This window comes from Castor canadensis, chromosome 5, assembly GCF_047511655.1.
Source record: "Castor canadensis chromosome 5, mCasCan1.hap1v2, whole genome shotgun sequence".
Classification (NCBI taxonomy): domain Eukaryota; kingdom Metazoa; phylum Chordata; class Mammalia; order Rodentia; family Castoridae; genus Castor; species Castor canadensis.
The window spans coordinates 55,568,810-55,582,848 of record NC_133390.1 but is presented as its reverse complement, the minus strand read 5'-3'; positions in this window follow the sequence as shown (position 1 = coordinate 55,582,848).

Here is a 14,039-nt window from a genome sequence, read left to right as displayed (position 1 = left end):
TGATAGGCTGGTTGGGAAGAGCATATCACTTCTGTGGTATTTTTGCCAAATACCTAAGTTCCATGTAATCATAGAAAAAAGAAAGAAACAAACACAAATTAAAAACAAAAACTGACTTCTGCTCTGTTTTTGGTGGTACTGGGTTTGAACTCCGGATACTGTGTTTGCTAAGCAGGCATTCTACTACTTCCCTTTTTGTTTTAGTTATTTTTCAGACAGGGTTTCATGGTTTTGCCTGTGCTGGCCTGGATCACGAATCTCCTACCTGTGGCCTCCCTCAACAGCTGGGACCACAAGTGTGACCAACACACCCATCTTATGGATTGAGATGGGATCTTGCTAACTGCCACTCTCCTCCTGATCTCTGTCTGCTGAGTAGCTGGGATTATAAGTATGAGTGACCACCCCTTACCCTGACTAGTACTCTTCAAAAGTGTCAGTGTCATGAAAAGACAGAAAAGACTGCCAGATTGGGGAAGACCAAGAAGACCCAGCAGCTTAATAATACATGGAATCCAACACTGGATACTGCATCAGCTTTTTAAAAAAAGGATATTAGTAAAACATTAGTGAAATTTGAATATGGCCTGTAGCTCAGTTAATGTCATTGCATCATAATTTCCTACTTTTGATAGCTATATTGTGGTTATACAAGATGCTAGCTTTAAAGAAAGGTGAGTTAAAGCTATAGAGCAATTCTGTGTGCTGCATTTAAAATTTTCTGTAAGCTACAAGAATCTCAAACAAAAAGTTTAAAAAGCTTTATTTTCAACTCTATAAATACTGTTTGCATAATATCTCTTCATATCATAAATATTTCCATGCATAAAGGACTTGGCTTTGCTATTGCTAAATAACTCTTGTCATTAAGCTTGTCAAAAGTATAGGGGAAATTTTGCCTAGGTAGTTATATGTGTTATTTATATAGGTTACAACTGTGCAAGTAATATTTCATCAAAAGTATGTGATAATTCTCCTCCAGCTAAGATAAAAGCCAGTATGGAATGGAAAAGAAAGAACTCGTTTGAGTCTGAAAACTGGCCCTTGAGCTATGATAAATCCAAACATACCTTAGAATTATAGAAGGAACACTGACTCTCTTGCAGAGAACAGTATAATAATTCTATGCCCATGGCATGGCCTCTTGGGTAACATTTTTTCCTAACAGCTTATGATGTAGTTTTGTCATCTGTCTTCATGATATGCAAAAGTTGCAACTTACAAGCCTCAAAGACAATGAATGTGGGTTAAATTTAAGAAATATACTATGTTGTCACTTTCCTTATGGGGCCAGAATAGAGGGAACATACATTTTAAAGTATCCATAATTTATTATATAGACAAAATATATTATATATTATATTGTGTTATATATACAGTACAGTCCATTAACCATTCATTGGTAAATATCTTTGTAAACTTTAATTTTTTCCAAGTATTCCTCCATGTTTCTTAGAAAGTCATTTTCATCTTGCTTACTCTTCCTAACAATGAAGTTAGCTATTGGTTATTGGTCAAGAAATCTTTGAAACTATTGTCTGAATCTTTCAATAGGTTTCACCAGGAAACACTGAATTTTTTATAGTTGTTTGTGTAATTTCCTGAGATATACTTGTATTGACACTAAATATAATAGCATGTGCTATTTCAGGAAAATTAAATAGGTTTCTTCTTTCTTCTTTACCTCCTTCTCTAATTTCTTTCATTTTTTAATTTCATGATCACCAAGTTTTGCAGCACTGAAGCTATCGAGGAAGACTCCGGTAGATCATCCTTATCTTTATTAAAATGCAGTGATTCCGTTACTTCTTAGGGCATCAGTCACCAAAAATTCCTAGAGCACAGTGAATTAATCAGGTGTTATAACTTGTTACCATTAGACCAACCCAAAAATGAGATATCAATCTTTTATGAGCCTGGAATGTGAAGCCTTTTAGTGCTGGAATATGAAGGTCTGTCCACTAGGCTTCTCCTTCTTGTAAAATGAATTGAGTCAGAATTCTTTTCAGAGATTTTAGAAGGGGACTGGTTGTAATATCTCACAAATGTGCTGGGCACATTACAGATATTCAACCAATGTTAGCAATAATACATATTGTTATAGTTAATGAAGGATCACAATATTTGTATATTTGCAAAATCTTACAAATAGTACTAATTTTTTAAATGTGTTATATAGCAAATATGGCAGTGCAAAATATCAGTTTACTTACTTTCCATATACAGATATGTTTTTATAATTTTTTTCTGTAATGAATAGTAGCATAAGAGATTAGCATTTCTCTTTGTTCACGTCCTCACGCATCACTGAGGTATCATTCTATCTTTTAAAATTTTTTTGCCTAACATCTTAAGTGCCTTGTTATAGCATAGGGTCACTCTGTTATAGTGATAAATATCTTATGGAATTGTCTCTGAAAAAACCTCTCCTTGAATAACATAATAATAAATATAATTCTTCTATCAAGGTCATCAAAATCTACCAAAAGGAGTATCTAATATTTCATAATTTAACTTTTGATTAAACTGATGAGAATCTAAAATAAAATAAGTCCTATGGTACAATAACATATCATATGGCAATATTTGTGTTTTTAAAGCAGGCCTTGAATCTTTTTTTGATGCTTCCTTATTAGATTGATTGTATCTAGACTTCTTTGCAAACAGACTTTCTTATAGGCACATCCAATTCATCATTGTTGCTAACCTCATTAATCTTTTCTTCTTCTCTCTAAAATAATATCTCCTGCTTAAACTCAGACATATAGAAAACAATGAAATGATGTCCCATCAAGTTGATATATGTTTCTTGGATGCACTTAAAATACTCTAAAGTTCTTGCCGTTTACCTGTCTTTTGAATTTGAGCAATATGATCACTTTTTTCCTAAGAGAGTAAGAGAACAACTATTCTTAGATATTCTTTCTTTTCAAGGAATGTTTGTTATCTGACTTATATAAAATAAAAGTAAGACAGAAAAAAAATGAAGATAGGGAAAAAAGAAACTCAAATTGAGATAATCTATTTAGAGTAACACTGTTAAAATCAGAAAGGAGGAAGCAGAGAGGGAAAGAAGGAAAGTATAAAGGAGAGGGAAGAATAAAAGTATTGAAAAACAACATTAAAAAGCAATAAAATAGAAATGAAAAGACGCTTCTTGAAATATACTCTGAATGAATAAGGGAAAACTATTCATTATTATTTTTTGTTTCTTACTGTATTAGTATTTGGAAACTATTTCAACGTGCCACATTTATAGGCTGAGAATAAAAAATTGAATTCTTTCAAGGATGCCCACTATCTCCACTCCTATTCAACATAGTACTGGAATTCCCAGGTAGAGCAATTAGGCAAGAAGAAGGAATAAAAGGAATATAAATAGGTAAAGAAACTGTCAAAATATCCCTATTTGCAGATGACATGATCCTATACCTTAAAGACCCAAAAAACTCTACTCAGAAGCTTCTAGACATCATCAATAGCTACAGCAAGATAGCAGGATATAAAATCAACATAGAAAAGTCATTAGCATTTCTATACACTAACAAAGAGCAAACTGAAAAAGAATGTATGAAAACAATTCCATTTACAATAGCCTCAAACAAAATCAAATACCTAGGTGTAAACCTAACAAAAGATGTGAAAAACCTCTACAAGGAAAACTATACACTTCTGAAGAAAGAGATTGAGGAAGACTATAGAAAGTGGAGAGATCTCCCATGCTCATGGATTGGTAGAATCAACATAGTAAAAATGTCTATACTCCCAAAAGTAATCTACATGTTTAATGTAATTCCCACCAAAATTCCAATGACATTCATCAAAGAGATTGAAAAATCTACTGTGAAATTTATATGGAAACAAAAGAGGCCACAAATAGCCAAGGCAATACTCAGTCAAAAGAACAATGCTGGAGGTATCACAATACCTGACTTCAAACTATATTACAAAGGAATAACGATAAAAACAGCATGGTACTGGCATAAAAACAGACATGAAGACCAGTGGAACAGAATAGAGGACCCAGATATGGAGCCACACAACTATAAGCAACTTGTCTTTGACAAAGGAGCTAAAAATATACGATGGAGAAATAGCAGCCTCTTCAACAAAAACTGCTGGGAAAACTGGTTAGCAGTCTGCAAAAAACTGAAACTAGATTCATGTATATCACCCTATACCAGTATTAACTCAAAATGGATCAAGGATCTTAATATCAGACCACAAACTCTAAAGTTGATACAGGAAAGAGTAGGAACTACTCTGGAGTTAGTAGGTATAGGTAAGAACTTTCTCAACGAAACCCCAGCAGCACAGCAACGAAGAGATAGCATAGATAAATGGGAACTCATAAAGCTAAAAAGTTTCTGTTCATCAAAAGAAATGGTCTCTAAACTGAAGAGAACACTCACAGAGTGGGAGAAAATATTTGCCAGCTACACATTAGACAAAGGACTGATAACCAGAATATAGGGAACTTAAAAAACTAAATTCTCCCAAAACTAATGAACCAATAAAGAAATGGGCAAGTGAATTAAACAGAACTTTCTCAAAAGAAGAAATTCAAATGGCCAAAAAACACATGAAAAAATGCTCACCATCTCTAGTAATAAAGGAAATGCAAATTAAAACCACACTAAGATTCCACCTCACTCCTGTTAGAATAGCCATCATTAGCAACACCACCAACAACAGGTGTTGGTGAGGATGCGGGGGAAAAAGGAACCCTCTTACACTGTTGGTGGGAATGTAGACTAGTACAACCACTCTGGAAAAAAATTTGGAGACTACTTAAAAAGCTAAACATTGATCTACCATTTGATCCAGCAATACCACTCTTGGGGATATACCCAAAAGACTGTGACACAGGTTACTCCAGAGGCACCTGCATACCCATGTTTCTTGTGGCACTATTCACAATAGCCAAGTTACGGAAACAGCCAAGATGTCCCACTACTGACGAATGGATCAAGAAAATGTGGTATCTATACACAATGGAATTTTATGCAGCCATGAAGAAGAACGAAATGTTATCATTAGCTGGTAAATGGATGGAATTGGAGAACATCATTCTGAGTGAGGTTAGCCTGGCCCAAAAGACCAAAAATTGTATGTTCTCCCTTATGCGGACATTAGATCAAGGGCAAACACAACAAGGGGATTGGACTTTGAGCACATGATAAAAGCGAGAGCACACAAGGGAGGGGTGAGGATAGGTAAGACACCTAAAAAATTAGCTAGCATTTGTTGCCCTTAATGTAGAGAAACTAAAGCAGATACCTTAAAAGCAACTGAGGCCAATAGGAAAAGGGGACCAGGAACTAGAGAAAAGGTTAGATTAAAAAGAATTAACCTAGAAGGTAACACACATGCACAGGAAATTAATGTGAGTCAATGCCCTGTATAGCTATCCTTATCTCAACCAGCAAAACCCCTTGTTCCTTCCTATTATTGCTTATACTCTCTCTACAACAAAATTAGAGATAAGGGCAAAATAGTTTCTGCTGGGTATTGAGGGGGTGGGGGGAGAGGGAGAGGGCAGGTGGGTGGTAAGGGAGGGGGTGGGGGCAGGGGGGAGAAATGACCCAAGCCTTGTATGCACATATGAATAATAAAACAATTAAAAATTTTGAATTTTTTCAGACTTGTGTTGTACACTTAGCAGAGTCCTGATATTTATAGTTGTTGAATAGTGAAACTTTTGTGAATGCTTACTTACTCATGTATAGTTGCTTCTCAATACAATCATGGAAAAATATCAAGATTATTATGTGTAGACACATAGAAAGCTTTATTTAAAGTTTTAAAAAGTATGTTTTCAAAATAAATTTTGTAACTAATTTAGAAAAAAGGAAAATATAGTGAATACACAAAAATTTTCCAGAAGCTGAATAGGGAAAAAATAAGCCCTTTAATATAAAATAAGCACTAACAGATAAGGCAAAGAGAAATGATTTCAAATAACTCATTGAAGGTCACAGTGGACAACAATGCTATTACCATTTTACTTTTAACTTATTCCAAAACTTAAAACTTATAGTTCACTCTTAAAAATTATAAATATATTCGATTCATTGCTGAGGGGTATGGGGAAGTACAGTATTGGTCAGACTGTATATCAGCTCAATGTTTTTGTTAAGAAAGCTGGTTTTCTTTTACAAAGTTAAATTATTTAAATTAGAGTTATATACCCTGTCATCCAGTAATACAACTATATTACAGTATCTATAGAAATAATATATATAGTACTATAAGATAGCTAAATAAGATATTTCCTTAACCAATTTTAGAAATTATTTGAGGAAACTGAAAATGTAAAGAAAACTACAAATGTGAGAATATTCTTCAGTAGTGAACAGTTGACTCATTAATACAGCTCATATTATGTCTTTTGTTTATGATTCCTCTTATCTTTTTCTGTCTTTCTTTCTATAGTTACAACTCTAACTTTTGAGATTTTTTTTGGGGGGGGAGGTTCTGGAGTTTGAATGCGGGGACTTTTGCTTGTTAGGCAGGTGCTCTACCACTTGAGCCACTCCACCAGCCACAATGCTACCTTTTGTCTGTCTATGCATTAACCTGAAAAGGAAGCCATGCTATTTTTAAGAACAAACACAAGTTGTAGTAAATATATGGTGGTATTATGCAATGCTGTCAAAACCAAATCTGAATGCTTGTACAAACGTAGAGATCGACAAAGACCTGTACTGTCATACTGTCAATACATTTTAGTGGAATAAACTGAAGAGAAATATGGGGGAGTGGTAGTGCTAGCTTTTGCCTCCTACCTTCTTTATTATTTAATTTGTTAAATCAAACATTATTAATTCTGTGCTTAATTAAAAGAGCTAACAAAGAATAAAAGTCAAGCCCTTCCTCACTCATATTTTACTTTGTTTGGTTAATTATTCTTACCCTAGTCTTCTGATAAGCAGAAACTATCTAATATATTTCTTAGCTATATCACCAATCTTCTTTCCTTGCAGAAACTATCTAATATATTTCTTAGTTATATCACCAATCTGCTTTCCTTGCCTCCCCCCAACACAAAGAGCTGGTTCATACCTACACAATCACACTATTTTCTCCATCATTCCATTAGTTAGCTGAAAAATGAATGGCACTTATCCAGTCATCTTAGATAAACTCAGTCATCATGTCAGCTCCACAAAGCTGTTCTTCTAGCTTAGAATACAGTACATTGCAAACATTCTTAACTGAGAAATAAAAGAATAAAAGGCAAAATGAAGTATCACAAATACAATGTACTGATCTATACAAAAAACCTGACTTTCTACCTATTTGAAAAGGCATGTACAGACTACATCTGGGAGTAGACTTATATCTAATTCTGCTGGTTAGGGTCTTTGTGAACACTTGGAAGATCATTCCTTTTGGAACTGTCTTAGCATGTATGTTTCATTAGATAAATTCTATTGATAATATTGATTCCCAATATGACATGAGGACATATCAGAATATCTGAGGGGACTTTCATCCCTCAGGTGTCCCTTTCTGTGGATAGTAACTAACCATACAACCCGTAAACATTAACAGCTACTGCTGTTAATGGAAATGTGCTTCGTTACTTAATATATTGAGTTGGAAAAACTTTGAGAGTCAGTAATCCATAAAATGTCTTTTCAGATCATCCAAGTCAGAGGTGTTTAATTCTCTTCAACAGAATAGACTCATTCACTCCAAATATAAAACTGTTAATTTGAAAGATTTAAATAATTTAACCCTTATTGCTGCTTTAAGACTGAATATCATCATGGATGTTTAGATTAAAAGAGAACTCTTCATTTTACAAAATGACAAACTAAAGTCAAGAAGGCAATGTGACTTGATTGATATCTCACAAGTTGATGGTTACCCAGGATGTGATTTACTTCTAGTGGTTCCTTGGACTTGCTGAAGGAGATGTGAAGAAGATTCCTTTTGTCTGTGGAGGAGACACAAATATAAAGGCTTCTGTCAAGAGGGAGAGGCCTCAGGAACAGAGTGGTCTTATCTAGTGGTATCCCTAATTCCCTCTTCTTTTACTGTAGAGAATTTTATTATGCTTTGAAAGAGAAAGTCCTCTGAGCTGAGCTTTCTCCATTACCTTCATCGCTGATGCTGATGGAATTTAAGAGCCACAAGTAGTGTGGTACAGACAGTGTCACTGTGACCCAAGTATTTGGTTCTCAGAATGGTCTGGATCATCTCTCGTATGAGAGCTACTTTTCAGTCATTAGTCTGCCTGTATGTAGCTTCTTCCACTCCTCCCTCTGCCCATTGAGCACATCAATCTATAGGTCTAGGATTTAGGTCCCAGGAGAGAAATGTACTCCCAATAGTATACCTCCCTGGGAGCTGAAATGATTCAGACTGTGGCAGAGCAAGGAGATAAACTTTAAGGTCAGCTATTGTTGAAAAAGAACCATGCTATTTCAGGCATATATTCTGCTGAAAACATCCTTCACTGCGGAGAGCAATCATTTGGACTGAACTCCTGGCAGTCAGCATTCTCTCATTTAACTCCATGGACACTTATAGCAATAGTTCTTTTTAATTAGCTTACCATAACCCTTCTCTGGCCAATGGGGTTGGACTGGATTAGTGGTTGCTAATAGGTCGTCGAGAGTACCCTGCTAGAACTGGGGCCAGCAGTGTAAACCTGTACATAGAGTCGGAGGTCAGCCTATGAACCCAATCTCTTCTGAGCATCTTGGGGCTGAGCCTGGCAGTGAACCATTTCATGTTTGAGATTGAATGAGGAAGGGTTATGTTAAAATGTAGGGAAGTCAAGGCACAAAGCTAAGTAAGACCTCACATAAGGGAAGAAAGGGTTTTAAAAGAAGGATAAAAAGAAAAGTTAGAATAAGGGTGAAGGCAACTAATGTGTCTATGGCAATAGGGTGGATGTGATCTTTCCATGAACGGTCTAGTGATGTTAGAAACAATAGTATAGCCTTTTCACTCTCTTCTATTTTGCTTCTTGAAATAACCCTTCATAATGGTGAGAGAACTGAAGCTCAGAGAAATTTGGTGAGTTGACAGATTATCCAGCTAAAAAGAACCCAAAATTTGAAGAAGCATCCATCTGATTTCATGCCACCTCTTTAGACTGGAGTTTTCTTTTTCTGATATTCCCCTTTTTTCTCCCAATAGTTATCTTTAAATTTTGTTTTGCTGGTACTGGGGTTTGAAGTTAGGGCTTTGGGCTTACCAGGGGTCCCCAGACCCTTTTGCTTGAGCTATTTTTCAGCTAGGGGTCTCCTGCTTTTTGCCTGGGGCCAGCACCAGGCCACAATCCAACCTTCCCTGGCCTCCCATGTGGCCAGGATTACACACCCTGGGATTATAGACTCTGTTCATTCTTTATTTTTTTAATTCTCTTTTAAAAATTTATTAGCATATAATAGTACACAGAGGGAGTTCATTGTGACATTTACATATTTGCTTACAATACATCTTAATTAGATTTATCCCCTCCATCATTCTCCCTTCCCTGACACTTTAGAAAAATTTCAACAGGTTTCATTCTTTTATTTTCATACATAAATTCAAAGTGAATCTACCATGTTCACCCTCCTTCACCCTTTTTGTTTACCCTGCTCCCTCCCATGATACCTCTCCCAAGTAGTTTTATCAAGGAAAAATTCTTAACAACATGATACTTATTTTTTTCTTCTGTGGGGTGGTTTATGTGGGAAGAGTAAGAAGCCTACCCTGAGTGTGCTGCAGGTTTATCATCTCCCTGAGTACAGCTGGCAGTGTAGTAAGTTTAACAGTGTGATTGTGAGTATCTCTGGAAATTTGGAGATGATATCATACTGTTTATGGTCTCCCTAAATAATAGATTTTTTAAACGAATGTATGAAACAAATATGCTTACTCCCAGTAAAGATTATGTTTATAAGTCTCTTTAAACTGTCTTGACCAGTGTTTTCCCATGTGTGTATCCAAATGTCTCTGACTTCAATTTTAGGATCAAATATCCATCCAATTGCAGGTAAAGAATTCAGTTTTAGATTCAGATTTTAGGGATTCTGAGTGAACTTGAGTCTCAAGAGTCCACAGGTCTGTTAATATAAACTCCTTAAGGAAACACAGGAAACTCAGACCTTGTATGACTCTACATAGGCATTACTACATGTGTTTCCCTTTCCCTATAACAATAACTAGAAACTACTGTTAATGTTTACTGAGCACCATCTCTACATCAGACACTGTACAAAGGAAATTTTCATATTTTATCTCATTTAGTTCTCATAACTATGCTATAAAATATTGTTGTCAATGTAGATACAAAGAAACTGAGCTTCAGAGACATTCTCCTGAGGTAGGACAGCAATTGGCTAAACAAGATGTGAATCAGGTCTGCTTAACTCTGCAACCCATACTCTGGCATAAATGGTGAAAAGAAAAACAGAACATTTGATATTACAAAAACATACATAAAAATGCAGGCAGTTGCTTTAAAATTTAGGTAACATTTCTTGAAATCCAAGTCACATCTTTTTTAAAAAAAAGAATACAACAAAAGGGTATGCGCTATACTTCTTTGGAATGTCATCCTATAGCAAGCTTCAGTGACTTCTCTCTGAATCATGTAGCCCCTAGTCTGGCCTCATCCCTAGACATGCGGTTTATAATATGTCTGTTACTTAAAGTAATTTTATCCTTTAGGTGAACCAAAGTGATTTATAAAATAGCAAAGGGCTATGTAACATTTTAATACAGAAAGAGAATTCTCTACATGTGTAGAAAGCTGGTGGCTGTGAGTGAAAATAGAATAGAGGATATGTCCGTTATTGGTATGCAGAATTGTAAGGAAGACCTTGGATCTGGAAATCTCAACTTAGCCTTTCAGTTTTTCTATAATATTGAAGATGAAAATAAACAAATACTTACTGAGAGTTTTCTGGCCAGGCACGATCCTAGGTAATTTTCACAAAAAATTTTAACTTACTGCACTCAGAAAATATTTTAGGAAGTGCCATACTATCCCTCTTTTACCAAAAAGAAATAATATCCTAGAGTTAGAATATGACAGAACCAGGGACTAATTAAATGCATGTCATTCTAATTTCAGGATTTCATATCGCTAGCTATGTGGAAAATTCTACAGATGCATAATCTGCCTTTCTTTCAAATCATTTCTTCTTCAAAGTGATAGTAGAAGTTGCCATTCTGAGAGTCTGAGCAATCTTAGATGAAAGGAAGTTATGAAAAATTTCTCCATAATTTTTGGCTAAAATATTACACACAAAACTGCACATATGATTATTAATTTTGAGGGTTTTTTTTGGCACAATGGGTTTTGAACTCAGGGCTTTGTGCTTGCAAAACAGTCACTATATCACTTGAGCCATATCACTAGTCCATTTTTCTCTGGTTATTTTGCAGACAGTGTCTCATGAACTATTTTCCCAGGCTGGCCTAGAACTGCATTCCTTCTGAATTCAGCCTCCCATGTAGCTAGGATTACAGGCATGAGCCACAGTGCCCAGCTTAATTTTGATTTTAACTTGATAACACTCAAAGCAAAATTCAATGGGTGTTCTCTCCATGTTTAAACACACAGTGGATATCATACAGTTGCTGGTTAAATTGAACCTGAATACACAATCTCTATCATCTTAGAACCAGTAGTTTATGTGCTTGGCGTAGAAAAGGATTTAAGAATGCTTTGACAATTTTGGATTCCTTTCTGAATTGCATAGTCTGTCTAACAGATTTCTGCCACTCTGAAGTTCCCTTAGTTCCACGACCCTCATGCTACCCCTTCATTCAGAAATCAACCGACTATCTTTTGCCTGACTTCTCAGTATCTAAAGGCTTTTTTATAGCTTTCAAAATCTTCAATAATCTATTTTATCAGCTAATTTAAGCATGGAAGCTCAGAGAGAACAGGGCAAATGGAAGAAAAAGAAGAAAAGTATCATTATGATAGTCTTGTGGCTTTAAAATTATAAGTGAGTGATGAGAGTGACATGTCTATAACAGACTCATACTGCTTTTCTCTCTTGCTCTACTTCCTCCGTCTCCCTTTATGTACTGTCACTCTGTACATCCTGCCTGACCTCCTATCCCCGGGGAGAGACAGACCCTGTCTACCACCACATTGTTTTGTCCTCACACTCTCTTCCTAATCCATTTCTGTGACAATGTTCAGTCAAAACATTAGATGTATTTGGACTCTGAACACAAGGTATAAAGAATGGATTTTCATATACTCAATACAATGTAATTAATGAAAATGAGATGGAAATGTGTTGTTCCAGTGAAAGTGAAGTGCTGTCTATTTAAGAAAATGTGAAATCCAAATTTGGTTCAGAATTGTAATTAACTTCCAGTTTCTTTTAATTAAGAACATCAGTACTGAAGTAAAATAACTTGGTGAAAAGGAACATTTTCAGATTTGTATCAGAAAAATGGTTGACTAGTCTGGAGACTGAGTCTTCTTTTTGCTGTTTTTTGTTGTTATTGTCAAAATTAGTACACTTTAGTCAACTAGTCTACACTGGAGTTCCAACTTACTTTCCAAACAATTGTGATCTGGTATTCATGTAATGGAATTCTGGATGGAGGAAATAATTTACTGCATGAATCTATAGCTCCTTTGGTTGGCAGAATGCAGTAAACTAGTAAAATTGTCTCTAACTCACTTTGATCTTAACCAATATGATGTGTTTCAATTCATTCTGCCTCTTTATGCTGTGGATTGTAGAATGATTCCACATCCATGGTAGGTGGGTTCTGCTCACATTTTTATTTTGCATTTCCATTGAGGGCCTTAGTCATATGTAGAGAGCATCTACTAGGCTATTCACGTATAGTGAGTTCAGGTTTTACCTTCTGTCTTGTACACCAGGTAGTCATCAAAATGGTATCTCAACCTCTCTGAGATTTCCTGGTTGAAAACTGGTTTGACTAATCATTTATAATCTGTGTCCTTCCTTGTGTGATTAACTGTTTAGTGAAATCTTCAGAAATCTTCTCTAAACCACCCATCCTACTAATACGGAAGTCAAGTAAAACCACTGTGCTTCACTTCCTAAAGGATATTTATTACGTACTATATTCTATCTTAGGACATTTCAAGAACTGGTTTTTGAACCAAACTGGGGTACATTGAATGTATATATGGAAATGTCACAATGAAACCCTCTGTACAACTATTATGTACTAATGAAAATGTTTAAAAAAAGAAAACAATAGATTTAAAAAAATAGGTATTATTAATGAGCATATTAAATGAAAATAATACCTATATTTTAACTATGACTTCAAAAATTCCTGGCTTTTTGAGCTACAGAATTATTTTATCACTAATTTTCAGTTTCCTTGTATTTCCTTCCTCCCTTCCTTCCCTCCCTCCCTCCCTTCCTTCCCTCCCTCCTTCCCTTCCTTCCTTCTTTCTTTCCTTCCTTCCTTCCTTCCTTTCTTCCTTCCTTCTTTCCTTCCTTCCCTCCTTCCTTCCTTTCTTCCCTCTTTATTTCTTCCCTTCCTCCACTTCCCTTTCTTTTCCTTTCCGTTTCTTTTTGAGACAGGGTCTTTTATCCTAGACTGGCCTCGAACTCTTGATCCTCTTGACTCAGCCTCCCAAGTACTGGAATTATAAGTATGCACTACCATACCCAGCTTTATACAGGAATAATAATATTATGTCTCTCACAGAATTACTGTGAAGACTAGATTTGTGTCTTAAGAATTCTGAGTGGAAAAAGAAGCAGGCGCAGGCATAGTGGTAGGTGTTGTGTTTTGTTGATCTCAAAAGATAGCGCTGACACTTGTCTCTCCTGAAGTTAGCAACTGACAGGTTTCCTAAGGTGTAGAGGACTTTATTTTTCTGTTTTACTCACTGTATACTGTGGAGGACCCTAGCTTTACTTAAAACAAAACAGGAATAAAAAATAAAAACCTCAAATCCAATATGTTCTAAATGTTGGCCATAAGCCAAAATTCCAAATGCTTTAGGTTAAGAATTCTGTCATTCCAACAATCCTCAGAGGTGTGTTCTATTTTTCCCCATTACAGAGATAGGG